General features: G+C 45.4%; 1 protein-coding gene across 2 annotated transcripts in view; it reads left to right on the plus strand.

The window, feature by feature from the left end:
- LOC145342393 (serine/threonine-protein kinase PAK 3) overlaps positions 1–27159 on the plus strand; it is a 247444-nt gene that overhangs the window by 25607 nt on the left and 194678 nt on the right. The window contains exon 2 of one of the 2 annotated variants that reach the window (XM_080187945.1): positions 5610–5813. The exons of the other annotated variant lie outside the window; for it this stretch is intronic. The gene's annotated coding sequence lies outside the window, so the exon portion shown is untranslated. The remainder of the gene's footprint in view (positions 1–5609; positions 5814–27159) is intronic. 2 annotated transcript variants of the gene reach the window in all.

The following is a 27159-nucleotide window of genomic DNA, read 5'->3' on the forward strand; positions in this document are numbered from 1 at the left end:
ACACACAAACACACACCCTCCTCTCCCTTTCACACACAAACACACACCCTCCTCTCCCTTTCACACACAAACACACACCCTCCTCTCCCTTTCACACACAAACACACACCCTCCTCTCTCACACACACATGCACGCACACACATACACACGTGCACACACACACACTCTTTTTCATACACACACTCGCCTCACACATACACCCTCTTCCCCCTCACACATACACGCACATACACACACACACACCTCTCGCACACACATACACCTCTCTCACACAGACACACGTACACACACACACACCTCTCTCGTGCACACACACACACACCTCTCTCGCACAGACAAACACACACACACACATCCTCTCTTTCGCGCATACATGTAAACAGAACCCTCTCTCTCACGCACATACACACACACATCCTCTCTCTCACATACACACACACATCCTCTCTCTCACATACACACACACACACCCTCTCACACACACACACACACACTCTCACACGCACATCTTGCTTCACACACACACACATACATACACACACATGCACCCCACACACACACACACACGGACACACTCTCTCTATCACACCTACACATTCTCCCTCTCTCATACATACACACATACACATTCTCTCCCTCTCACACTCACGCAGACAGCTTTGAGTTTCATTCTGAAGCCTGCTCTACCCATCATTCCAGTGTCCATGTTTGCCCTGATCTGGAGATTTGAGTTTTGTGCTATTCCCATCTCATCTTGAGAAGCAGCTTTGCAGAAATCTTCAAATTTTACAAATGAGCCTGTCCTGCCACTGACCCGCTGAGACGCTCTGTAGACCTCTGTTTGGGAACCCCTGTTGTAGACAATTGTGGAGGTAATGAGAAAATCTTTTTGAGTTATGTAAAGAATCACAGCACTCTAAGTGTCTGTATTGGACATTGAACACTGGTCAAGGACAGCGTACAAAGGACTGTGTGTATGGTAGAAATATTAAATGAGTACTTTGCATTAGTTTCCAGTCAGCTATTCAAATTGAATGATTTGACTAAGAAAGTAAGGAGTCTGACAACACCAGGTTTAAGTCCAACCGATTTACTTGATAGTAAACTCACAAGCTTTCGAGGTTTCTCCCTTCGTCAGGTGAATGGAGAGTTCTGTCCTTAGACAGAACATATAACAGCACAGACAGCTCTGAAAGATTTGAAAGTGAATAGGGGAATTGGTTGTATTCTTGTTGACAGTTTGTTCCAATTAATAAGGGGTTGGGGAGGATCAGAGGACATGATTTGAAGTTGTTTAAGGCCAGATCTAGTTTAGATGGTGGTTTTTCTTCCGCAGGGAATATTGGACCCTCTGGAACAAGCTGTTGGCTCCTCCAGTCAACGTTGATTTGCTGAATTCTTTCAAGTGAAAGTTGGGCCTGTTTCTGGTTGGGTGGGGTATAAAAGATGTGCACATCAAGGAACTCATAGAATCCCTACAGTGCAGAAGGAGGCCATTCAGCCCATTGAGTCCGCACTGACTCTCCAACAGAACATCTTACCCAGGCCACCCTATCTCCGTAACCCCACACATTTACCCCATTAATTCATCTAACCTACACATTTTGGCCAAAGTGTTCTCCTGATCTTGTTTTGATTGTTTGGTTGGATCATAGGGGAATTTCCTAGATTTTTTTTCCATTAAATCGAGTTTTTAGTCGGGTTTTGTGCCACTCCTAGGAGGTCACATGGTTTCAGGTAGGATGGGGGCTGCCGACATTGTGGTTCATAAAGTATCATGGGCCAAAAGCGAGCAATTGGGACTGGCATAGTGGTTACAAAAAGGGACAACATGGACATGTTGGGCTGAAAGGCCTGTTTCCAGGCTGTAAACCTCTATGACTCTATCACAATTGTGTGGAACAGTTTGGATGGATAATAGAACCATGGAAAAGTTACAGTGTGGAAAGAGGCCGTTCAGCCCATTGTATCTGTGACACCAAAAGAGGAAAACAAACTAGCCACTCATTTGAATCTCACTTTCCAACACCAATCCATAACTTTGCAGGTGACAATACCTCAGATGCAGATCCAGGTAGCTTTTAAATGAGTTGAACATTTCAACCCCAACTACTAACTCAGGGCAGTGAATTCTAGACACTCACCACTCTCTGGTTTTTCCTCATGTGCCCTCTAATTCTTTTACCAATATCCTTAAATCTATGCCCAGTAGTAATTGACCCCTCAGATGTCAAGAGGAAACAAGTCTTTCCTATCTACCCCATTTTGGCCCCACATAATTTTTCACACCTTAATTAGGTCACCCCTTAACCTTCTCTGTTCTAAGGAAAACAACCCTAGCCTGTTCAACCTCTCCTCATAGCTGCAACTTTCATGTTCTGTCAACATTCTCGTAAACCTCTTCTGCACTCTCTCAACAGCAGTTGCATCCTTCCTTAATGTGTTGACTAGAACTGTATGCAAAACTCCAACTGTGAACTCAACCAGCATTTTATACAGTTCCATCATTGCATCCCTGCTTTTGCATTCAATATCTCACCCTATGTTTTCTTAACTACATTGTCTACCTGTCCTGCCATCTTCAAGGACTTGTGGACATTCACTCCAAGATCTCTCACTTCCTCAACTCTTCTCAATATCCTCCAGTTTATTGATATTCTCTTGCTTTGTTTGCCCATCCTCACACTGTTCCAGATTGAATTCATTTGCCACCTCTCCGCTCACTCATCCAAACCACTGATATAATATTGAAGTTGACAGCTATCATCTTCACTATCAGCTGCATGGCCCATTTCCATGTCATCTACAAACTTTCCAAACCTACATTTAAGTCTAAATTGTTAAACAAACAGCAAGGGCACCAGCACTGAACCTTGTGGAACACAACTGGAAACTGTTTTCCATTCACAAAAGCATCCATCAACCCTTTGTTTCCTGACGCTAACCAATTTAGTATCCAACCTGCACCTTCCCCTGCGCTGCATGAGGTCTCACTTTCCTGACCAGTTTGCCATGTAGGAGAGTATTCACTTGTCCATCATTGTTCATACCTTTAGTTGCTTGTATGTTCAATGGGGTCAAAAACTTCTTCACCAGCAACTTTTCTCCTTGGCCCACCAATGGGAGTACTCTCAGTTGCTTCCATTCCTAAATGTCCTCATGTAACTAGCATGTCCCAGCAATGGCTTGTTTTCTAACTCCTTAAACCTATCTCCTGAATACCCTAAGATTTCATTTGCTGCTGGTCTCTTTCCATACAACCAGTATAGATCATAGAATCCTTGCAGTGCAGAAGGAAGCCACTTGGCCCATAGAACCTGCATCGACAACAATTCCACGCAGGCGCCATCCCCATAACCCCATTTATTTACTCCACTAATCTCCCTGACACTATGGGGAAATTTAGCATGGCTAATCAAACTAACCTGCATATCTTTTGAGAGTGGGAGGAAATCGGAGCACTTGGAGGAAACCCATGCAAACATGGAGAGAACATACAAACTCACACAATGACTAAGACTGGGATTGAACCCAGGTCCCTGGCACTGTGAGGCAGCAGTGCTAACCACTGTGCCACCACATTGCCCCAATTTCTATGCGAACAACACTCAATTTGACCAGGTCAGTCTCGGTGCTTGAGGGCCTGGACTGAATTCAAAAGAGGTTGGCGAGGTGACCACTGAATTAGACGATGACATTTTCGAACACTTTCAATCGGAAGGGAAGATTAAATAAGTAGATGTAGTTAGAAAAGGGTTGGGTTGGCTGAGGTTGGCCTTTTTTGGGAGAAAGCTGGTGCATAAGTTATTAACATACCAACAAACATTGGATAAAGAAAAAGAGAGAAAGTTTAAACAAAATGCTGTATATTGTATACCTGTAATGTTTTTAAAAATGATTCCAGTTTTATTGTTCTCATTTTTAAGAGATATTTTAAATTTTTCCTCTGTGCCTTTTGTGTTATATGTACAGTGTGAATTTGGTGAAATGAATTGGTTGCAAAATCCAATTCAGCGTAATCCTTCCCCTTAAGGCGTACTCTTATCAAACCTTTTTATAATTGGTTTTTATATAGAGGAGGTGATGGCCTAGTGGTATTATCACTAGACTGTTAATCCAGAAACTCAACTGATGTCCCAGAGACCTAGGATCAAATCCCACCACGGCAGATGGTGGGATTCAAGTTCAATAAAAAGTCTCTGGAATTAAGAATCTACTGATGACCATGAAACCACTGCCAATTGTCAGAAACACCCATCTGGTTCATTAATTCCGTTTAGGGTAGGAAATCTGCCGCTCTTGCCTGGTCTGGCCTACGTGTGATTCCAGAGCCACAGCAATGTGGCTGATTCTCAACTGCCCTCTGAACAAGGGCAACTTGGAATCGGCAATAAATGCTGGCCACTCAGTGACACCCTTGTCCCCTGAATGAATAAAAAATAAATCCCTAACAGTTTTGTATGTGGGAGGTTTAGGTTAGAGGGTCATTAGATTGGTTCCACTGGTTGGCGCAACATCGAGGGCCGAAGGGCCTGTACTGCGCTGTAATGTTCTATGTCACTGATTTGATTGGGTTTTTTTGAGGAGGTGACAAAAATGATTGACGGAAATGATGTGAATGTTGTTTAAACGGACTTTAGTAAAGCATTTTACAAGGTCCCTCAAGGCAGGGCTGGTGCAAAAGGTTAAATCTCACAGGATCAAGGGTAAACTAGCCAGATGGGTTCAGAACTGGCTTGGCCAAAGAAGAGAGAGGATAGCAGTGAAAGGATGTGTTTCTGAATGGAGGTCTGTAACTAGTGATATTCTGCAGGAACAGTGCTGTGACCTCTGCTGTTTTTAATATATATAAATGATTTGGAAGAAAATGTAGCTGATCTGATTAGCGAGTTTGTGGATGATATTACGATTGCTGGAATTGTGGATAGTGATGAAGATTGTCACTGAATACAGCAGGACATAGATAGGCTGGGAAATTGAGCAGAGAAATGACAGATTTAACAAAGAACAAAGAAAATTACAGCACAGGAACAGGCCCTTCGGCCCTCCAAGCCTGCACCGACCGTGCTGCCCGACTTAACTAAAACCCCTACCCTTCCGGGGACCGTATCCCTCTATTTCCATCCTATTCATGTACTTGTCAAGACGCTCCTTAAAAGTCACCATCGTATCTGCTTCCACTACCTCCCCCGGCAACGAGTTCCAGGCACCCACCACTCTCTGTGTGAAAAATCTGCCTCGTGCGTTAAAACTTGCCCCTGGTACCTTAAACCTGTGCCCCCTACTAATTAACTCTTCCACCCTGGGAAAAAGCTTCTGACTGTCCACTCTGTCCATTTATCGATTCTCTGGCAAAATAAATTAGATTGGAGAAACTTCCGGCAAACTCGCAAAGAAAATGTGAGATTTGTTTGCTGAGAAATAAGCTGAAAAATCCAATCTTGGTGAAAAGACTGAATGTGTAGGTGAACTGATCTTCCGAAGCGGTCTCATCAACAGTTATTAGGCGACTGGGAGAGTTGTGACTGTGAGCCTTTCAATGTTTATTTGGAACGACTTGAGATGTTTGTCACTGCTAATAATACCCTGAACGAATTTGATATTCCAGCTATTAATCAGATGATGGAGCAAATGAAAAGGGTGATAGTTTTGACTGGAGCAAACTCAACAGTGTATGAAATACTCGGGAATCTGTTTTGTCCGGTAAAGCCAACAGAGAGGCAGCTGAACAGCACTACAACACAAAGATATTGGAGATTGCAGAAAGCTGTCAGTCTGGAACAAGAAATCAATTGCCTTAGTGAAGACACTGGTGAGTTTATCGTGGTTTTGAAAAAGCTTTCCGCCCATTGTAATTTTGGAGAACTTCATTAGAGAGTGTTGTGGGACAGGTTTGTGTCTGTTTAAAATAGTGAACTAGTTCACAGTAAGTGGCTAAAGTTAACATTTGACATAGTTTACCGAACAGCATTGTCCATGTAAAGGGCAGAATGTAACCTGAGAGAGAAGTCAGAATTAGCAGCCTTTGCCAGTCATCTGCTGAAGTAAATAAGCTGTAGTCGAGAAAGCAGAATCATAGAATCCCTACGGTGCAGAAAGAGGCCATTCAGCCCATTGAGCCTACACTGACAAAATCCCATCCAGGCCCTATCCTCTTAACCCCATATATTTCTCCTGCTGGTCACCTTGACACCAATGGACAATTTAGCATGGCCAATCAACCTAACCAGCGCATCTTTGGAAGGAAACAGAATGCATTTGGAGGAACCCTATGCAGATAGGGGGGAAGAATGTGCAGACTCCGCACAGACAGTGACCCAAGCTGGGAATTAAATCCAGGCCCTTGGTGCTGTGAGGCAGCAGTACTGACCACTGTGCCACACCAGCAAAGGCAGAAGGCCCCAAAGAGAGCAGCTGGTCATTGCAGAGGTACGACAATGTCCTGTTACCGATGCTTAGACCAACAACAGAACTGTCCATTTGTGAAGGTAGAGTGCTCCAGCTGCAAGAAAGAAGGGTCATCTTGCCAAGACATGTCGAACGTCATCAGAGGAAACAGCAGTCACTGCATTCAGTTGTAGAACAGCACCAGGTTAATGAGGGTTCGGTTAAGGGACACTTGATCTGAAGCACAAGCATTTGCCTTGCGTGCCCTGGGTGCCAGTGAGTGGAACTATGCTCCAATAGAATGTGAAGCACTGACTTTGATTTCATGAGTATTATCTGGTCACAGTTTCACAATTGAAACTGATCAAAAACCATTGGTAGCTACTTTGAACCTTAAGTCTCTGGTACTCACTTTAGCTGCAGCCTATATATAGAGATCGACTTTGATTACATCTGCTTATCACTGTGATATTACATACAACCGGAAGATATTTGTAATGCTGAAGCATTTCCTCCAGGTGCCTTGGTTTCCTCCCACACTTCAAAGATGTTAGGTTGACTGGCCATGTTGAATTGCCCCTCAGTGTTGGGGGATTACTAGGGTACATATGGGCGATTACGGGGATAGGGCCCAGGTGAGTTTGCTGTTGGTGCAAGCTCGATGGGCTGAATCGCATCCTTCTGCACTGTAGGGATCCTATAATTGTCTAGGTTACCATTGATATCGAAGGTAGAGATCAACAGGGAAGATGTATCTTTCTATTCACACTTAGATGAGTTGCCAGTTGCAGCAGTTGATGTTGGTAGAACAACTCGTAGGGGCCCTGTATATGAACATACCGCAAATGGGGACCAACACAGATGCTGGATTGAGAAATCAGGCTGTTTTTTAATGTGCTAGCATGAGTTGTCAGTCGTTAAAAGTTGTGTTATTTGGGGAGCCGGAGCTGTAATTCCTGAAAGATACAAATCACAGTAGCTTTGTGATTGTCATGATAAATACTGACAAATCAGCAAGATAAAGAGTCTAGTGAGGATCCATCTTTAGTGACTAGAGTTAGATAAGGATACAGAAAACACAGTGAAATAGCGTAGAGTATGTGACAGGCTGTAGAAAAGGAGCCACCAGGCAATACCTTTGCAACATGGAAATAACCAGCGGAGACTGCGCTGAAATTGCGGAAAATAACCAGCGGAGACTGCGTCTTACAGAAATTGAAAGACAACAGCCATTCATTGTGAAAGATAGCTATTTGTGATTGCTTCAGGGCTTTCTAAAGAATTGAACAACAACCCGAGAAACTCAATATTTTGTGTAGCTTGTTTGCTGCTTGTGGATTCCCAGACAAAATTGTGTCTGACAATGGAGCGTAATTTTGTTCAGACGGATTTGTAAAATTCAGGTGAACGGATGGGCTAAAAGACTGTTCCACCATACCATCCTGCCTCTAACAGAATAACCGAGTACAAATTGATAAGTATGTTTTTGTTCAGCAATTGATGGATTCTGTTGGGAAGACACGTTGCTTGTGATTGGATCGCAGGCTGGTGAATTTGTTTGCTTAACACATCTCGCAATGCTACCAGCAGAGCACATTTCAATTGTTTCTGAGAAGATGGCCTAAAATGTGTTTTTTTTAATTATTGCTGGAGCACAGTCAGCAGGAGAAAAACAATCCAAGCAGAAAGAGAATCATGGCAGGAGTTCAGTGAGGAAATAAGCTTGAAGTTTAATCCGAAGATTAAGCTGAGAGATCTTCATCAGAAGTGGTTGAAGTGACTAGCAGGAGGAGTCATGTGGTCCTCGCTCGTGCTTAGTTAAAATGTTCGATTCAGTTTCTGCCCGTGTGTGTGGTCCTTACTGGTGGGAGATTTGTTGTCTGCACCACACCTCACTGGCTCTCGTTTTCCCGAGTGTGAAGAATTATCATTAGCTCAAAATACAGGAGTATGCCCTGTACCAGCAAAAGCCTTTGTAAAAGGATATTTATTTATTAGTTACAAGTCGGCTTACATTAACACTGCAATTAAGTTACTGTGAAAACCCCCTAGTCGCCACACTCTGGCGCCTGTTCGGGTACGCTTTGGGAGAATTTAGCACCCTAACCAGCACGTCTTTCAGACTGTTGGAGGAAACTGGAGCGCCCGGAGGAAACCCAAGCAGATACGGGGAGAACATGCAAACTCCACACAGACAGTGACTCAAGCCGGGATTCGAACCTGGGTCCCCGGCGCTGTGAAGCAGCAGTGCTCACCGTTCTGCCACTCGTGCCTTGAGCGAGTAGAAGAAAGATCTAAGGCTGGAGAGAGCAAATGTGAAAAGATTTGGCATTGTAAACTGCACTAATTTACTGAGCAGTTTTCAAATGAATTGTCCAAAGTTCTTTGCAAACAGGAATGTGCAATAATTCTGATCTATTGGGGCGTCAGCAACATCAGTGACCACTTTCACACTTGATTTTATCTTCCGCCTAAATGTTTGCGGAAGTCGTTATAAACAGTCTTGCTGACACTGGGTCTGCATGTTCTATTTTCAGCTGGTAAGTTATTTTAAAATAGGCTGCAAGTCCAAGGATTGGCTGGTCATACAAAAGGTGACTCTTGAACCTGGACGAGCGGGAGAAATGCCACACGTTATGAATAAAGGGGGCGATTTTCCCCAAAAATTCTAAATGTCAAATTCATACAAAAGCTGGAGTAAATCCCACGGTTTTTTTTCAGCGGGAGTTTCAAAATGAATCTCCCACTCTGTGCACTGCAGAGTTCACAAGCGTGAGTCAGTCCAAAACTCAGGGCATGGGGCCTGTGCCCACTGGAGGGGTTGGCAGGCATCGTGCTGAGTGCGCCACAGCGCATGAACAGTGGCCCCTATTTGCCTCCCAATTGCTGGTCCCTCCGACCTTTCCCAGGCCAGCCCTGAACCCCCTCCTCCAGCCCGTGCTGACCTCCAGGCCCTTGGCAATGCAGAACACCCTGCGCCCACCACCCCCCCCCCACACACACACACACACACACAGAGTTTTGATCCACAATCCCTATAGTCCTGACCTCCCCCCAACAGGCTGACCCCACCCCTCCCAATAGGCTGACCCCGCCCTCTCCCAAGCCCGCCCCGGTCTCTGGATTCCCTCCACCAATCCCGACTGCCAAGTGGCAGCAGGAACCCCCCCCACATCTACCGATTGCCCCATCAGGCCCCACCACCTAGGCACCCCTGCTAGACCCCACCCCCTTGGCGCTGTCCCATGCCTGGAGGGCAGTGCCAAGCTGCCCCTGGGCATTGATACTTCACCCCTTGAGCAGCAGCAGGGGGGCCCAGGCTGGAACTGCCAGTGTGCCAGTGCCTGACTCTCTGGGGGGGTATTCCCCCCTCCTGCAGCGGGGTCAGGCTGCTAGTTCCCCGTTAGTGGGGAGCTCCTGTCCTGGGCCCGCTGATTAAATTTAAATGAGATTTAAGTGACCATTTTAAAGACCATTTTGAAGGTTTGTGCCAACAATCCTGTCATAAGCCTAATAAGCCTGTGATAACCAAACCTGGTAATAAAGAATAAGGAACAGTACAACACAGGAACAGGCCCTTTGGCCCTCCAAGCGTATGCCAACCATATTGCCTTATCTAGACCAGTTGCCTGTACCCCTCTATTCCCCGCCTGCTCATGTATCTATCCAGATAAGTATTAAATGCCATTAACGTGTCTGCCTCACCCACCTCACTTGGCAGTGCATTTCCCCACCACCCGCTGTGTAAAAAACTTTCCCTGTACATCTCTAGTGAACCTTTCCCCCCCACTTACCTTGAATTTGTGCTCCCTTGTGATTGTTATTTCTGCCCTGGGAAAAAGCTTCCAACTGTTCACCTTATCTACGCTCCTCATAATTTTATAGACTTCTATCAAGTCACCCCTCAGCCTTTGTCTTTCCAGGGAGAACAATCCCAGTTTATTTAATTTCTCCTCATAGCTACCCTCCACACAAGGCAACATCCTGGTAAAACTTTCCTGTGCTCCCTCCAAATACTCCACGTCCCCCTAGTAATATGCTGGCCAGAATTGGACACAGCATTCCAAATGTGGCCTAACTAACATTTTATATAACATAATTTACCAACTTTTATACTCGATGCCCCAGCCGATGAAGGTAAACATGTCGTGTGCTTTCTTCATCACCCACTGTGCTGCCACTTTTAAGGTTCTGTGGACCTGTACCCCCAGATCTCTCTGTGTGTCTATGGTCCTGATGGTTCTGCCATTTATTTTGTAGCTCCCACTTGAATTGGATCTACCAAAATGCATCACCTCACATTTATCTGGATTAACTTCCACCTGCCATTTCTCCGCCCAATTTTCCAGCCCGTCAATATCCAGCTGTATTCTCTGACAATATTCATCACTATCCACAACTCCGTCAATCTTAGTATCATCTGCAAATTTGCTAATCAGACCAGCTTCGTTTTCTTCTGAGTCATTTATATATATTACAAAAACAAAGCTCCCAGCTCTGATGCCTGCAGAACACCACTAGGTACAGACCTCCATTCAGAAAAAAGACCCTTCCACCTGTACCCTTTACCTTCTATGGCCGAGCTAGTTCTGAATCCATCTAGCAAGTTCACCCTTGGTCCTGTGAGATTTAACTTTTTGCACCAGCCTGCCATGAGAGACCTTGTAAAATGCTTTACTAAAATCCATGTAGACGACATCTGCAGCCCTTCCCTCGTCAGTCATTTTTGTCACCTCCTCAAAAAATGTAATCAAATTACTGAGACATGACCTTCCTCGTACAAAACCATGTCTCTGTTCCAAATGTGTATAGATTCTATTTCTAAGAATCTTCTCCAACAATTTCACTATTGCTGACATTAAGCTCACTGGCCTATAGTTAGCCAGATTATCTTTGCTACTCTTCTAAAATAACGAGACAACATTGGCTATCCTCCAATCCTCTGGGACCTCACCAGTAGCCAATGAGGGAACAAAGAATTCTGTTAGAAGCCCAGCAATTTCCACTCTTGTCTCCCTCGTAACCTGGAATAGATGCCATCTGACCCTGGGGATTTGTCTATCGTAATGCTTTTTAGTACATCTAACACTTGCTCCCTTGTAATGATTTGCACTAAAGGGTTTACATAGCCCTCTGAGACACCATCAATCAACGTGTTCCTCCTATGTGAATACCAATGGAAAATACTCATTAAAGATCTCATCCACTTCCTTTGGTTCTGTACATAATTTCCCTCCTTTTCCTTGAGTAATGAAGCAGGTACGATCAGGTTCAGCTGCCAGGACAATACTTTATTAATGTAAATATAACAGCAATTCCAATACTGATGAAATGTTGATGCAAGAACTTTTATGAGCTGAAGTTCAGACACAAAATGAAAGGGTGATATTTTTGTTCAATGTGTATTTAGAGAATCATAGAATCCTACAGTGCAGAAGGAGGCCATTCAGCCCATTGAGTCTGCACTGACTCCTATCCAGGCCTGATCTCCATAACCCCAAGCATTTATCCTAGCTAATCCCCCTGTTACTAAGGGTCAATTTAACGTGGCCAATCAACCTAACCCGCACATCTTTGGACTGTGGGAGGAAACCCACACAGACACGGGGAGAATGTGCATACTTCACACAGTCAGTCACCCAAGCCTGGAATCAAACCCGAATCCCTGATCCTGTTAGGCGGCAGTGCTAACCGCTGTGCCAGCGTGCCACTCATTATACCCATTGTCTCACCCACATTATCTTTTATGGGAAAATGTTGAGTAATCCTGAACATTCGAAAGTGAGTTATCTGCCCACTTGCCGGGTTGTGCGTTCCCCACTTTAATGGATAAACCTGTTGGTCAGACGCAGCCCATGAGCAACCTCTTGAGTAAAGAGTTAACCCTCGAATGATGTTATGAAGAGTCCCTTCCACCTCTGTTGATGAATTGCTGCAGCAAAACTCTGCTGTTTTATTGCAGCACAGATTCCACACAAGTGCACCTTTCTCCACATCATTACCGTACCGCACTTATAACAAAAATAGTAGGTTTAGCTGGAACCAATTGGGCAACAGTGGTACAGTGGTTAGCATTGCTACCTCACAGCGCCAAGGACCCGGGTTCAATTCCCAGGTTGGCTGACTGTCTGTGTGAGTCTGCATGTTCTCCCCGTGTCTGCATGGGTTTCCTCTGGGTGCTCCAGTTTCCTCCCATAGTCTGAAAGATGTGCAGGTTAGGCCATCCTGAACTCTCCCTCAAACAGGTGCCAGAATGTGGTGACTAGGGGATTTTCACAGTAACTTCTTTGCAGTGTTAATGTAAGCCTACTTGTGACACTAATAAATAATTAAAAAAATTTAATTAGGTGGATATTTCTTGTGTAGATATGCCCCTGAAATTACATTCAAATTAAAACATACACTGAATTTCACCTTTAATTCTAAAGAAAAGATATACATATATCCTTTGCACTGGAATATGGCAACGAGGGGAAGTTCACAGTAACTTCACTGCAGTATTAATGTAAGCCTTACTTGTGACTAATAAATAAACTTTGACTTTGACATGTGAAACACCTTCATTTCTCACTGATGCGTTCATGTTAGATTTCCAGCATTGCAAATTTTCTTTCATAGAATCCTGACAGTGCAGAAGGAGGCCATCCAGCCCATCAAGTCTGCGCTGAACTCTCTGATAGAGTACCTTACCTGGGCCCCACTCCCTATTTGCCCAGCCAAATTTCCGTTCGCTGCAGCAGGATGGAAAAGTCCTGTCGGTGTGAATGGCCGTAAGATTATTTCCATAATCTTCTCCATCAGGACGATACAAGTCCTGAAGGGGGTAGTGCTGTTTGTGAATGGCATTTCTATCATGGTGACACACGGACATGGAGAACCTACAGGGCAAACTATTCATTTTATATCTCTCAGTGGCCTGAATTGAGGATGTGCCAAAATCTGGAGTCTACGGTTCCAGGAGTTCCTCTTCACTGTTATTATGGTGGAGTAGAACCCCCATCTAATCATGAATAAACTACTGACCCTACTGGAAAATGATACACTGAATGAGTCTATTGGTCTATGTAAGATTTTTTTTTAAGTTTGTTTATTAATGTATCAAGTAAGCTTACATTAACACTGCAATGAAGTTACTATGAAAATCCCCTAGTTGCCACACTCCGGAGTCTGTCCTGGTACACTGAGGGAGAATTTAGCATGGCCAACGCGTCTCACCAGCACATCTTTGGATTGTGGGAGGAAACCGGAGCACCCGGAGGAAACCCACGCAGACACGGGGAGAACGTGTAAACTCCACACAGACAGTGACCCAAGACAGGAATCGAACCCAGGTCCCTGGCACTGTGAGGCAGCAGTGTTAACCACTGTGTCACCGTGTCACCATTTGGGATGCTTCAAAAGGCCTCAAGGGATCACACCAGCTCAATAAGGTCTAATAAGAAATAAATAGCTTGCAATCATTTAATATATTTTAGGATCGCTGAAACTCAAACATTACAGTCAATAAAGTATGTTTGAAATGGCCACTCATATGCCTGTTTCTACCTCCATATCCATACAGAGGATAGTGAAAGTAAAGTGGCCAGCTTGCTACTCTCCCAGTTGGGGTATAAGATGGAAAGGGAGAGGGAGTACCTCCTTCTGGTGGTCCTCTGTGACTATCGGAGGCAAACTCCCACTCAAAATGATGCACCACATTGTGTCTCTCCAACCCTGTCCCGTCTGACTGGTTCCCCAATCCCTCCCTGAGCAAAAACCCCAGACTTCTCTTCAAGTCTGCTATCCACGACCACCTTCTCAGGACTCCACTCGAGTCTGTTCTTCTGTACTGTATCCTGCGACTATAGGCTACCAGCTAATCAGATTGGCGGCGGCTGTCGAGGGTGGGACTTCCTGTCCCTGAGGGGCTGAAGTCCCACTCTAACCTTATCAAGGCTGCCCCCAGCGTCTTCTCCCTGCAGGGCAGCTGTTTCTAAAGTCTGTGTGAGCTGCTGAGTAACTTTTGTACCGAGGTGTGTCTTTTTGGGGTGAGCGAACACCTTCCCACACAATATCTGACCCTCCCTTTTACAGGAGGTGGGGTGGGGTTCGACCCAAACCCCATCCTACCCCACCCCGTCCCACTTCCTGTAAAATTCACCTCAAGAGCTCACAGCGGAGAAACAATCTTTTTGCTGTGTGCCGCTCACGTTCCTCTGAGCCTCCTCCCACTCTGGCTCATCACGCAAAATCAGCATAACTTCTGCGAAATAGTGGCACACGATCTTTTGCATTCACTCACAGGGCATCAGTTCACATCACTCCCAAAGGATGCAAACAGTTTAGTCCTCTCTCAGCACTGCATTGAAGTGTCAGATCAGATTATGTACCCATGGGCTGGTCATACGGACCCCCCCCCACCACCATGGGGTGTGTTCTCGGCAGAAATGTGTCGAATAGCAAACCCATTGCCTTCCTACCCACCCCCCGACCCAATCCCAATAAAAGGGGGCCGGCGGGTCGGAGGAGAATTAGGTGTTCGCTAGCCTGTCTGCCTGTAGGCCTGCTGAAGACCTCCAGTGGTCAATTATTACGCACCAATGGCCCTCGATCCTTCCCTGACTGCAATAAAACGCAGAGCAGGGGCAGACAGAGAGTCAGGAGGTGTTTTTTTAAAACAACTTGTCAGAAATGGCAGGAAGGTATACTGTTCATGGGGGGGGTGGGCAGGGGGATGGTGCCCTCTGCGCATTGGGTTCATTCCCCCCACCCACGTTACCTCTCACTTTGTCCCTCTCTGCTTAGCCTCTAAGCCTCCCACCCCCTTATCCCCTCCCTTTCCACCCGAAAAGCCCAGATTTATTGCACTCTGGACACCCTTGGATGATTTCCGTGAGCGTCCTCGCAGTTCCAGCAGCTGCCACTACTGCACTCTGGGACCGCTCAAAATGGCCAACAGCTCTTGGTGGAGGGATTTGCTCATCCTGAGGCGTGGAAGTCCCACTCTGAGCTACTCGAGGCTGCCCGGAGAGTATGGTCTCTGTGGGGTGGAACTGACTTTCCTTCCTAACAGCCCATCCTCTGCCCCTCCTGTAAAATCCATCCCAAGTCTCTTGTGCTGGACGTGAGCCCTAATTTCTCAGAGGTGAGAATGCCACTGTTAAGCCAAGATTGAATCTTTAATGAGAATGAAATAGATGCAGTCACAGAACCACCCCAGGAAGACTGAACAACATGTCCTTGACTGGAATCCTGCTTATTTTTGTTCTGCCATTTACACATTCTGATCTCTTAATGGCCGCCATCAGCACTCTTCTTAGTCATTATCACCACCACTTATATTGCCTTTGTTTTTTGTCATCTATGTCAAGCCCCCTACCTCCCCCCATCCTATAAATATGGCTTATTTTCTAAAGGTCATCCTGACTTGAAACATTGGTTCTATTCTCTCTCCACAGATGCCGTCAGACCTGCTGAGATTTTCCAGCATTTTCTGTTCTTGTTTCAGATTCCAGCATCCTCAGTAATTAGCTTTTAGATGAAAGCCCTGGCTGAATTGTTCAAGTTCAAGCAAACGGCGTGCAATCCTCTACCTCTTAACCCCTAACCCCCAAGCATGCAATCCTCTACCCCTTAACCCCTGACCCCCAACTAGAATTTTGGGTTCGATAGTTTGAATAAAATTGCATCTGAGCAGCAAGTTGGCTTCATCCCTCTTTTTTTGAAAAGGGACAGCAAAATGGTAACTGGCTGTGCATTGGTGAGTAAAGAGTGTTTTGTAGCAGTTGGTGTGTCCACTGACACAATAGTCTTTGTACCAATAACCAGGACAAAACAAGAAGATGATGGCCTAAACTATTAACCCAGAAACTCAGCTAATGTTCAGGGGACTTAGGTTCGAATCACACCACAGCAGATGATGGAATTTGTATTCCATAAAAAATATCCGGAATTAAAAATCTACTGATGCCCATGAAACCATTGTTGGGAAAACCCATGTGGTTCACTAATTTCATTTAGGGAAAGAAACCTGCCAATCTTAGGATCTGGGTTCGATTCCAGTCTTGGGTGACTGTCTGTGTGGAGTTTGCACAATCTCACTGGGTCCGCGTGGCTTTCGTCCGAGTGTTCCAGTTTGCTCTTATAGTCCAAAGATGTGCGGAGTTAGGGTGATGAGCCATGACAAATTTCCCCTTAGTGTCAGGAGGATGAGGAGGGTAAAAATGTGGAGTTATGAGGATAGGACCTGAGTGGGATTGTTGTCGATGCAGGCTCGATGGGCCAAATGGCCTCTTTCTGCAGTGTAGATTCGATGATTCCATGATCCTTACCTGGTCTGGCCAACATGTGAGTCCAAAGCCACAGCAATGTGTTTGACTCTCAACTGCCCTCCAAGGGCAATAAACACTGGCCAGCCAGCAATGCCCAGCTCTCATGAATGAATTAAAAAAAGGCAAAATTTTTGGTAGGGCACCTTAAGTTGTATGTCTTTGACCAAAGAGAGTATAATGAATCTCAAATCGAGGGATTATATTCTGTTGGACCTGTTTCTTATTTAAATAAAGCATGCAGGCCTTAGAGGTGAAATATTGATGTGGACTTGAGAATAAACAAAGTTTTACACTGATCGGATAGAATTTGTGGGATTATTTCACTCATGGGAATGATCTGCATAATTCACTTCCCTCTTACAGCTGTGACATAATTTGTCTTTAACATTTATTAAATTTGTCAAGGTAATTCCCTGCTGTCATTGTGACATTCAGGATTGAAAGTGAATTTACATTGCATTACATTTATATTAAACTCAGGCTGGGTGTAAAAAATTGTGAATATTTTAGGGTATCTTCAGGCACCGAGGAGTAGGTTATCTCAATGCTTTGTCTCTGTGTCAAAGTTGGCTCTAGTTCCTGTGCAGTGAAATGGTTAGCTTTTAATCACGTAATATTTTTATAATTTTATGACATTTTCTTATAGAATTCAGTGTGGAGGAAGAAAGGAAAAAGAGGAGAAATGAGGCTGTAACCTATATGTCTATACTTTCTCCATAGCCAGTTCAGGGAGAATGGGGAAAGAAAGAGGGACATCTTGTCATTCACACTTGAGGAAAAAAAGGCTGGCGTTTATGTGGCACCATTCACAACATCGAGGTGTCCAAAAGCATCTTACAGCCACTAAGTATGAAGTTGCCACAGGGTTGCCAATACACACAGGACCATAACCCAGGCAATTCACCAACTTCTGTTGATCTCCTGCCAACACTAAAGTTCATTGTAAGGTGGTGAAATCCTGCACTGTAACTGATTGGATCTTTCTCCACCCACTACACAACTTCCTGTTTCCCTCTTCCCTGCGACAGTGTGCCAGTTGTGTTATGCAAATAATTTGTACAATTCAGAAATTACTTCAGAAAAGGGGAATCCAATTTCATTTCCCAAATCAAGTACGTTGTTACAATTTAATGCTCAAAGAAACTTGCTTTTTGCTTTGGGAGAGAGGGTTTATTGTGTTCTACGCACAGACTTAACAATGTTGTATGTACATTTCATTGTATTTTGAACCATTCACTGTAACACCAAGAGATCATTAGCAGCCATGGGCTTGAACCTGACCATGATTATACTTGGCAAAGTGCAGCAGTCCTCTTGATCAGGAAACTCTCTTGCCTTTTACCGCCAGCCATCAGGCATATTTGAAGGTGTTGCAGACTGATAATCCACATTATGAATGCATGTTCAATGGCCATCAAGTCCTGAAATTGGCTTTGAAACCAGAGCTACAGGCCCAGAGATAAGGATGCAACCACAAGACCTCCTTTTCTTGATAATAGACATAAAGCTACATCTGATTCATTAGATCCATTTATATGTTTATCAGCATGTTGAAGATTTGAAATTATTTAATTGCCTTAGTCCTTCAGAAGTTGGTGAATTGCCTGGGTTATGGTCCTGTGTGCATTGGCAACCCTGTGGCAACTTCAAGAGTACTTAGTGGCTGTAAAATGCTTTTGGATACCTTGATGATGTAAATGGTGCTACATAAACGCCCGCCTTTCTTTTCTCAAGTGTGAACGACAAAATGTCCCTCTTTCTTTCCCCATTCTCCCTGAACTGGCTATGGAGAAAGTATAGACAAATTGGTTACAGCCTCATTTCTCCTCTTTTTCCTGTTCTTCCTCCACACTGAATTCCACTGGGCCTTCATAGGCTGGAAGACTGACAAAGTCGCATGGGAAGGCATTAAATGGCTACTTCTTGCCTTCTTGATGCAATGACATTTGTCAGTGGTGGGAAAGCTCACAGACGGTCTGGCTGCCCAGAGACAAATTGCTCCACGAAGTGACCACTTGTGGGCTTCCTTCACCTCCATTAGCATTTCAATACTGAGAGTGGGGAGGGGAATCCTTCTTAATAGGGCAGAAGGGCCAACGGCAACCACTTACTTGGTTATTCTCCATAATATCTTGGGGATATAAGGATCTTGGGGTCCAGGTCCACAGGACTCTTAAATTGGCCTCGCAGGTGGAGGATGTGGTCAAGAAGGCGTATGGTGTACTGGCCTTCATTAATCGAGGGATTGAGTTTAGGAGTCGGGAGGTAATGCTGCACCTTTATAAGACCCTTGTCAGGCCTCATTTGGAGTATTGTGCGCAGTTCTGGTCACCTCACTATAGGAAAGACGTAGAAGCTATTGAAAGGGTACAGAGGAGATTTACAAGGATGTTGCCTGGACTGGGAGGCATGCCTTATGAAGTTAGGTTGAGGGAGCTGGGTCTCTTTCCCCTGGAGAGACGAAGGTTGAGAGGCGACCTGATAGAAGTTTATAAAATGTTGAGAGGAATAGATAGGGTGGATTCTCAGAGGCTATTTCCCCAGGTTGAAATGGTCACTACGAGAGGACACAGATTGAAGGTGCGGGGAGGCAAGTACAGAAGTGATGTTAGGGGTAAGTTTATCACTCAGAGGGTGGTGAGTGAATGGAATCGGCTGCCGTCAGTGTGGTGGAGGCGAACTCACTGGGGTCTTTTAAAAGACTTCTGGATGAGTATATGGAATTTAATGGGATTGGGGGTTATAGATAGGTCTACAGATTGGTAGGTGTTGATGTGATCGGCGCAACTCGTGGGCCGAAGGGCCTGTTTGTGCTGTAGTGTTCTATGTTCTATGTTCTAATATGTGACCATGGATCCTATAGCCCCCCTCAATCTTCCACCCTAGTGGCAGGACCCCTATTACCCCTAGAAAATCCTGACCAATATTCCTTAATTGTTTTTATAAGGCTGTTAGAACCACCCTAAACATTTTTCCCACTTTCTCTGTCTCTCATTCTTTAGATATTCCTTAAAATGACCAACTATTTGGTAACTTTTATGTTAGATGCTCTGGTTTCCTCCCACAGGCCAAAAGGCATGCAGATTAGTTGGATTGGCCATGCTAAATTGCCCCTTAGTTTCAGGGAGATTAGTAGGATAAATACATGGGATACAGGGACAGGACCTGGGTGGGATTGTAGTCAGTACAGGCTCGATTGGCCAAATGGCTTCCTGCGCTGTAGGGATTGTATGATTCTGTGATTCTAAATTGTGCAAAAGACTCCTTACGTAGCTCAGTGCCAAAATTTTGTCCACTTTATGCCGCTTAAGATTTTTTACCATGATAAAGGTGCTCCTTAAATACAAGTTGTTGTTATTTACTTTGGATCCAGCCATATGGAGTTGATAAGAACGTAAGAAATAGGAGCAGGAGTAGGCCATCTAGCCCTTCGAGCCTGCCCCGCCATTCAATAAGATCATGGCTGATCTGTCGTGGCTCAGTTCCACATTCCCACCCTCTCCCCATAACCCTTAATCCCCTCGCTTATCAAAAACCCATCAACCCGCGTCTTAAAAATATTTAGCGAGGCAGCCTCCACCGCTTCAACGGGCAGAGAATTCCAGAGATTGACCACCCTTTGAGTGAAGAAGTTCCTCCTCAACTCCATTCTAAACCGCCCCCCCCTTTATCTTGAGGCTGTGCCCCCTAGTCCTACTGTCCTTTCTGAGCGGGAAGAGTCTCTCCACCTCTATCCTATCCATCCCATTCATCATCTTATATGTCTCAGTGAGATCTCCCCTCATTCTTCTAAACTCTAACGAGTACAAGCCTAGTTTATTCAGCCTCTCCTCATAGCTCAACCCTCTCAACTCCGGTATCAGCCTAGTAAACCTCCTCTGCACTCCCTCCAAGGCCAAAATATCCTTGCGTAAGTACGGCGCCCAAAACTGCACACAGTACTCCAGCTGCAGCCTCACCAATGCCCTATACAGCCGCAGCAAGACCTCCCTACTTTTATATTCAATCCCCCTCGCTATGAAGGCCAGCATCCCATTAGCCTTCCTGACCACCTGCTGCACCTGCAGGCTGGGTTTTTGCGACTCATGCACAAGGACCCCGAGGTCCCTCTGCACTGTCGCCTGCTGCAGTTTTTCGCCATGTAAGTAATAGTCCTTCCTACCATTGTTCCTACCAAAGTGGACCACCTCGCACTTGCCAACATTAAATTCCATTTGCCAGTGCCTGGCCCATTCGCTCAGCCTATCTAAATCCTTCTGCAGACTCTCCACACCCTCCGCGCAATTTGCCGTTCCACCAATCTTGGTGTCACCAGCAAACTTCGACACCCTACACTCGGTTCCCTCCTCCAGATCATCTATATAAATGGTAAATAGCTGAGGCCCCAGCACCGACCCCTGGGGCACTCCACTAGTCACCAACCGCCAATCCGAATAGCACCCATTAACCCCCACTCTCTGCCTCCTATTTGACAACCAATCCTCTATCCACGCTAACACCCTACCCCCAACTCCATGCCCCCTTACCTTCTGCAATAACCTCTTGTGAGGTACCTTGTCAAACGCCTTCTGAAAATCAAGAAAGACCACATCCACTGGCTCTCCTCTATCCACCGCCCTAGACACATCCTCATAGAACTCCAATAAATTTGTCAGACACGACTTCCCCTTAACGAAACCATGCTGCGTCTGCTCTATCAAGCAATTCCCCTCAAGATGCCTCGCTATTTCCTCCTTGATGACGGATTCTAACATTTTACCCACAACAGACGTTAAACTAACTGGCCTATAATTCCCTGCCTTTTGCCTGGCACCCTTCTTAAACATGGTACGCACAAGAAAATGTTTGCTATTGTGACTATCAGGAAGACCTGGTGTGTTGGGAGTTAGTTCTACCAACAGCCTCCTATAACTAATATGTAAAGCATTCATGATAAGGGATCACCAGACTGACTGTGCTGCCTACCAATCTGCAGGAGTTCAGTTGACTTATCTGATTCATTGAGCTGTTGTTTTATTTCTTTTAAAAATAAAACAGCTATCTTTAATATGGACGAGTAGGAATTCTGCTCCTGGCAACTTAACCCCGAACTAAAGGGGTTAATAATCGCTTGAACACCACAAAAGAACGTTGAAATCTGTTTTAATTCAGCGTTGTCTTAAATCAAACAATATTTACTTGTAACCACAGGGGGGGTCTGGTGTTGCTCCACAATAACAGCAACAAAGGAGCTTTTGTCATCATTCAGGAGATATTGGCATGTGTCAAAAAATAGTCATTTTCCCCTTTTGTTCCTGTACTGGGCTGTGGGTTTGCATGAAACATGGCCATTTGGTTTTGGGAATTAGGTTGTGGAAGCAGGTGAAAGTGTGTCTGTCGGTAATACGCAACCATCAAATATCCATTCAGATGTTAATGTTAGACCCTTCAGGCACCATCTGCCGTCCCAGTGGCTTGGGTCTCAATGGCTCGAGATGGGTCCATTGTATCGTGCTGGGTAGTGCACACATTAAGTGAGCAAAGTCTGCTGTGTACTACACTCAACTTTAATTGCCTGCATGTGTTTGCATAATTAGCAACTTTAATAATTTTGCTGCCATTTGCCAAATGAGGTGGAAAATAAAAATTATTTCCTATTAATTAGTTCTGAGTAATACTTGGAGGGGGTCACTTCTTTTATTTTATCACTCTCATCTGGACAAATTGGGGGGGGTGTCGATTTGTTTATGCAAGTTCTGTGGTTAGCACTGCCTCCTCATAGCACCCAGGTTCAATCCCTGGCTTGGTTCGCTGTCTGTATGTTCTCCCCATGTCTGCATAGGTTTCCTCCAGATGTTGCGGTTCCCTCCCACAGTTGAAAAGACATGCTGGTTAGGTGCAGCCATGCTAAATTCTCCCCCAGTGTACCCAAACAGACGCTGAAATGTGGCGACTAGGGGATTTTCACAGTAACTTCATTGCAGTGTTAATGTAAGCCTACTTGTGACGCTAATAAATAATCTTTAAACTTTAATCATCGATACCACTGTAACAAAAGCAGTTCATTGGTTTTCATTTGATGTTCCTCAGCAAACTAGATTTGTGAATTTTTATTTTTAGTTAGCAGGGTGCCACTTTACAAAATACATGCTTAAGGCCCCTGATAGTTTTCCCGGGAAGATGTGCAGGATCATGGAAGGTAGTCCCCAAAACACTGTCTATAAAAAGCCGACACCAAGAATTTCTTTTGGAGTTCTCTGTAGAGTCCCTAGAGTACAGAAGGAGGCCATTTGACCCATTGAGTCTGCACTGACAACAATGCCACCCAGGCCCTATCCTTGTAACTCCATGTAATCCCCTGACACTCAGGGGAAATCCCACAAGATCTGTTGCCTGAAACCCCTAGTACTTACCCCACTAATCCCCCTAACCTAGACATCTTGGGACACTAAGGGGCAATTTTGCACAGCCAATCTGCACCTAACCTGCACATCTTTGGACTGTGGGAGGAAAGTGGAGCACCCGGAGGAAACCCACGCAGACACGGGGAGAATGTGCAGACTCCACACAGACAGTGACCCAAACTGGAAATTGAACCCTAGGGTTCACCCTAGGCTGGCTAGGGTGAACGTTGGACCCGTAAAGGATGAGAGGGGGGGACTTAGTGGTAGGGGATGGGGAAATGGCTGAGGCCTTGAATAACTTTTTTGTTTCGGTCTTCATGGAGGAGGATGTGAATAATTTGCCGGGTGTTAGCGATGGAAAGGTGGTAGGAGTGGAGGGCCTGAATGACATTATTGTTACTAGAGAGGCAGTGCTCGACAGACTGGAGGGGCTGATTGTGGACAAGTCCCCAGGACCGGATGGAATGCATCCAAGGGTTCTGAAAGAAATGGCGGAGGTGATAGTGGATGCCTTGGTGATTATTTTCCAAACCTCGCTGGATTCCGGGGAAGTGCCGGAATATTGGAAAACGGCTAATGTTACGCCGTTGTTTAAGAAGGGTGGCAGGCAAAAGGCGGGGAATTATAGGCCGGTTAGTTTAACGTCTGTTGTGGGTAAAATGTTAGAATCCGTCATCAAGGAGAAAATAGCGAGGCATCTTGAGAGGAATTGCTTGATAGAGCAGACGCAGCACGGTTTCGTTAAGGGGAAGTCGTGTTTGACGAATTTATTGGAGTTCTATGAGGATGTGTCTAGGGCGGTGGATAGAGGAGTGCCGGTGGATGTGGTCTTTCTTGATTTTCAGAAGGCGTTTGATAAGGTGCCTCACAAGAGGTTATTACAGAAGGTCAGGGGGCATGGAGTTGGGGGTAGGGTGTTAGCATGGATAGGGAATTGGCTGTCAAATAGGAGGCGGAGAGTGGGGGTTAATGGGTGCTATTCGGATTGGCGGTTGGTGACTAGTGGAGTGCCCCAGGGGTCGGTGCTGGGGCCTCAGCTATTCACCATTTATATAGATGATCTGGAGGAGGGAATCGAGTGTATGGTGTCGAAATTTGCTGATGACACCAGGATTGGTGGAACGGCAAATTGTGCGGAGGGTGTGGAAAGTCTGTAGAAGGATCTAGATAGGCTGGGCGAATGGACCAGGCACTGGCAAATGGAATTTAATGTTGGCAAGTGCGAGGTGGTCCACTTTGGTAGGAATAATGGTAGGAAGGACTATTACTTACATGGCGAAAAACTGCAGCATGCGATGGTGCAGAGGGACCTCGGGGTCCTTGTGCATGAGTCGCAAAAATCCAGCCTGCAGGTGCAGCAGGTGGTCAGGAAGGCTAATGGGATGCTGGCCGTCATAGCGAGGGGGATTGAATATAAAAGTAGGGAGGTCTTGCTGCGGCTGTACAAGGCACTGGTGAGGCCGCAGCTGGAGTACTGTGTGTAGTTTTGGTCGCCGCACTTATGCAAGGATATTTTGGCCTTGGAGGGAGTGCAGAGGAGGTTTACTAGGCTGATACCGGAGTTGAGGGGGTTGAGCTATGAGGAGAGGCTGAATAAACTAGGCTTGTACTCGTTAGAGTTTAGAAGAATGAGGGGAGATCTCATTGAGACATATAAGATGATGAATGGGATGGATAGGATAGAGGTGGAGAGACTCTTCCCGCTCAGAAAGGACAGTAGGACTAGAGGGCACAGCCTCAAGATAAAGCGGGGGCGGTTTAGAACGGAGTTGAGGAGGAACATCTTCACTCAAAGGGTGGTGAATCTCTGGAATTCTCTGCCCGTTGAAGTGGTGGAGGCTGCCTCGCTAAATATTTTTAAGACGTGGGTTGATGGGTTTTTGATATGCGAGGGGATTAAGGGTTATGAGGAGAGGGCGGGAATGTGGAACTGAGCCACGACAGATCAGCCATGATCTTATTGAATGGCGGGGCAGGCTCGAGGGGCCAGATGGCCTACTCCTGCTCCTATTTCTTATGTTCTTACGTTCGAACCCGGGTCCCTGGCGCTGTGAGGCAGCAGTGCTAATCACTGTGTCACCGCACTGCCCCTTAGCAAGCTAAATATTGATATTCGACCATAACTTTGAGGAGAGGTTAGTGGAAATTCTGTTTTCACTCTCTCCCTGGCATTTCCACTCACCTTCCCAGAGACCACCTGCAGCTGGAATGGGAGTAATGATAAAAATTGAATTTAATTTTTTTCAGTCACTGAAAACCAAGAGCAAGAATTGCAAGTTGACAGTATTACAGAATGTCATTCCCAACGTGCTGGTGGAAATCCTGAAATCCCATGTAGTAAAAATAGAATTTGCTTGATTCAGTTGCTGGACATGGTGCCTTACCCATAATAAACTAGATGTGGAAGAGATCATTGTCATGCCAGTCTGCACAAATAGCAGGTACAGCTCCATTTTCTGCGACTGTTTTCCAAAATGAAGCTCTTTTTTCTGACCTCACCTACGGCTGGGGTTCTCCGGTCCTGCTGCTGTGGATGGAGATTCGGCTGAGTGCCGAATTCTGCGTTCTTGCTGGCAGTGATAGCAGGTCGTGCAAGACTGGAGAATTCTGGCCCAGCTGCTTTGTGAAATCCTTAAAGATCAACAAGTTTTCTCAAGTTGTTGTAAAGCTTTTCACAATTTTAGCCATTGAAGAGAACACCTTTCTCTTTTTTATTCATTCACGGGCATTGCCGGCTTGGCCAACATTTGTTGGCTCTCCTTACTTGTCCTCGAGAGCATGGTGGTGAAGAACATTCCTGTCCTTCTGGTACAGGTACTCCCACTGTGGTGTTGGGAAGGGAGTCCCAGTTTTTGATCTAGCAACAGTGAAAGACTAGTGACAAAGTTTGATTTGATTTGATTTATTATTGTCACATGTATTAACATGCAGTGAAAAGTATTGTTTCTTGCGCGCTATACAAAGCGTACTGTTCATAGAGAAGGAAATGAGAAAGTGCAGAATGTAGTTTTACAGTCATAGCTAGGATGCAGAGAAAGATCAACTTATTGCGAAGTAAGTCCATTCAAAAGTCTAACAGCAGCAGGGAAGAAGCTGTTCTTGAGTCGGTTGGTATGTGATCTCAGACTTTTGTATCTTTTTTCCGAAGAAAGAAGGTGGAAGAGAGAATGTCCATGGGGGACGTGGGGTCCTTAATTATTCTGGCTGCTTTGCCGAGGCAGCGTGAAGTATAGACAGAGTCAATGGATGGGAGGTTGGTTTGTGTGATGGATTGGGCTACATTCGTGATCTTTTGTAGTTCCTTGCGGCCTTGGGCAGAGCAGGAGCCCATACCAAGCTGTGATACAACCAGAAAGAATGCTTTCTACAGTGCATTTGTAAAATTTGGTGAGAGTTGTAGCTGACATGCCAAATTTCCTTAGTCTTCTGAGAAAGTAGAGGCGTTGGTAGGCTTTCATCACTATGGTGTCAGCATGGGGGGACCCAGACAGTTCCAAGTTAGGATGGCGTGTGATTTGGAGGGGAGCTTAAAGGTGATGGTGTTTCCATGCACACGCTGCCCTTGTCCTTCTAAGTGATCTCACAGCACCAGGTTAAAAATCCAATAGGTTTATTTAATATCACGAGCTTTCAGAGCGCTGCTCCTTCATCAGGTGAGCATCACGCCGAAAGCTCGTGATACCAAATAAACCTGTTGGACTTTAACCTGATGTTGTGAGACCTCTTATAAGAACATAAGAAATAGGAGCAGGAGTAGGCCATCTAGCCCTTCGAGCCTGCCCCGCCATTCAATAAGATCATGGCTGATCTGTCGTGGCTCAGTTCCACATTCCCGCCCTCTCCCCATAACCCTTAATCCCCTCTCTTATCAAAAACCCATCAACCCGCGTCTTAAAAATATTTAGCGAGGCAGCCTCCACCACTTCAACGGGCAGAGAATTCCAGAGATTCACCACCCTTTGAGTGAAGATGTTCCTCCTCAACTCCGTTCTAAACTGCCCCCCCTTTATCTTGAGGCTGTGCCCCCTAGTCCTACTGTCTTTTTTGAGCGGGAAGAGTCTCTCCACCTCTATCCTAT

Source organism: Carcharhinus amblyrhynchos, chromosome 4 (genome assembly GCF_965287045.1).
Source record: "Carcharhinus amblyrhynchos chromosome 4, sCarAmb.v2.hapA, whole genome shotgun sequence".
Taxonomy (NCBI): domain Eukaryota; kingdom Metazoa; phylum Chordata; class Chondrichthyes; order Carcharhiniformes; family Carcharhinidae; genus Carcharhinus; species Carcharhinus amblyrhynchos.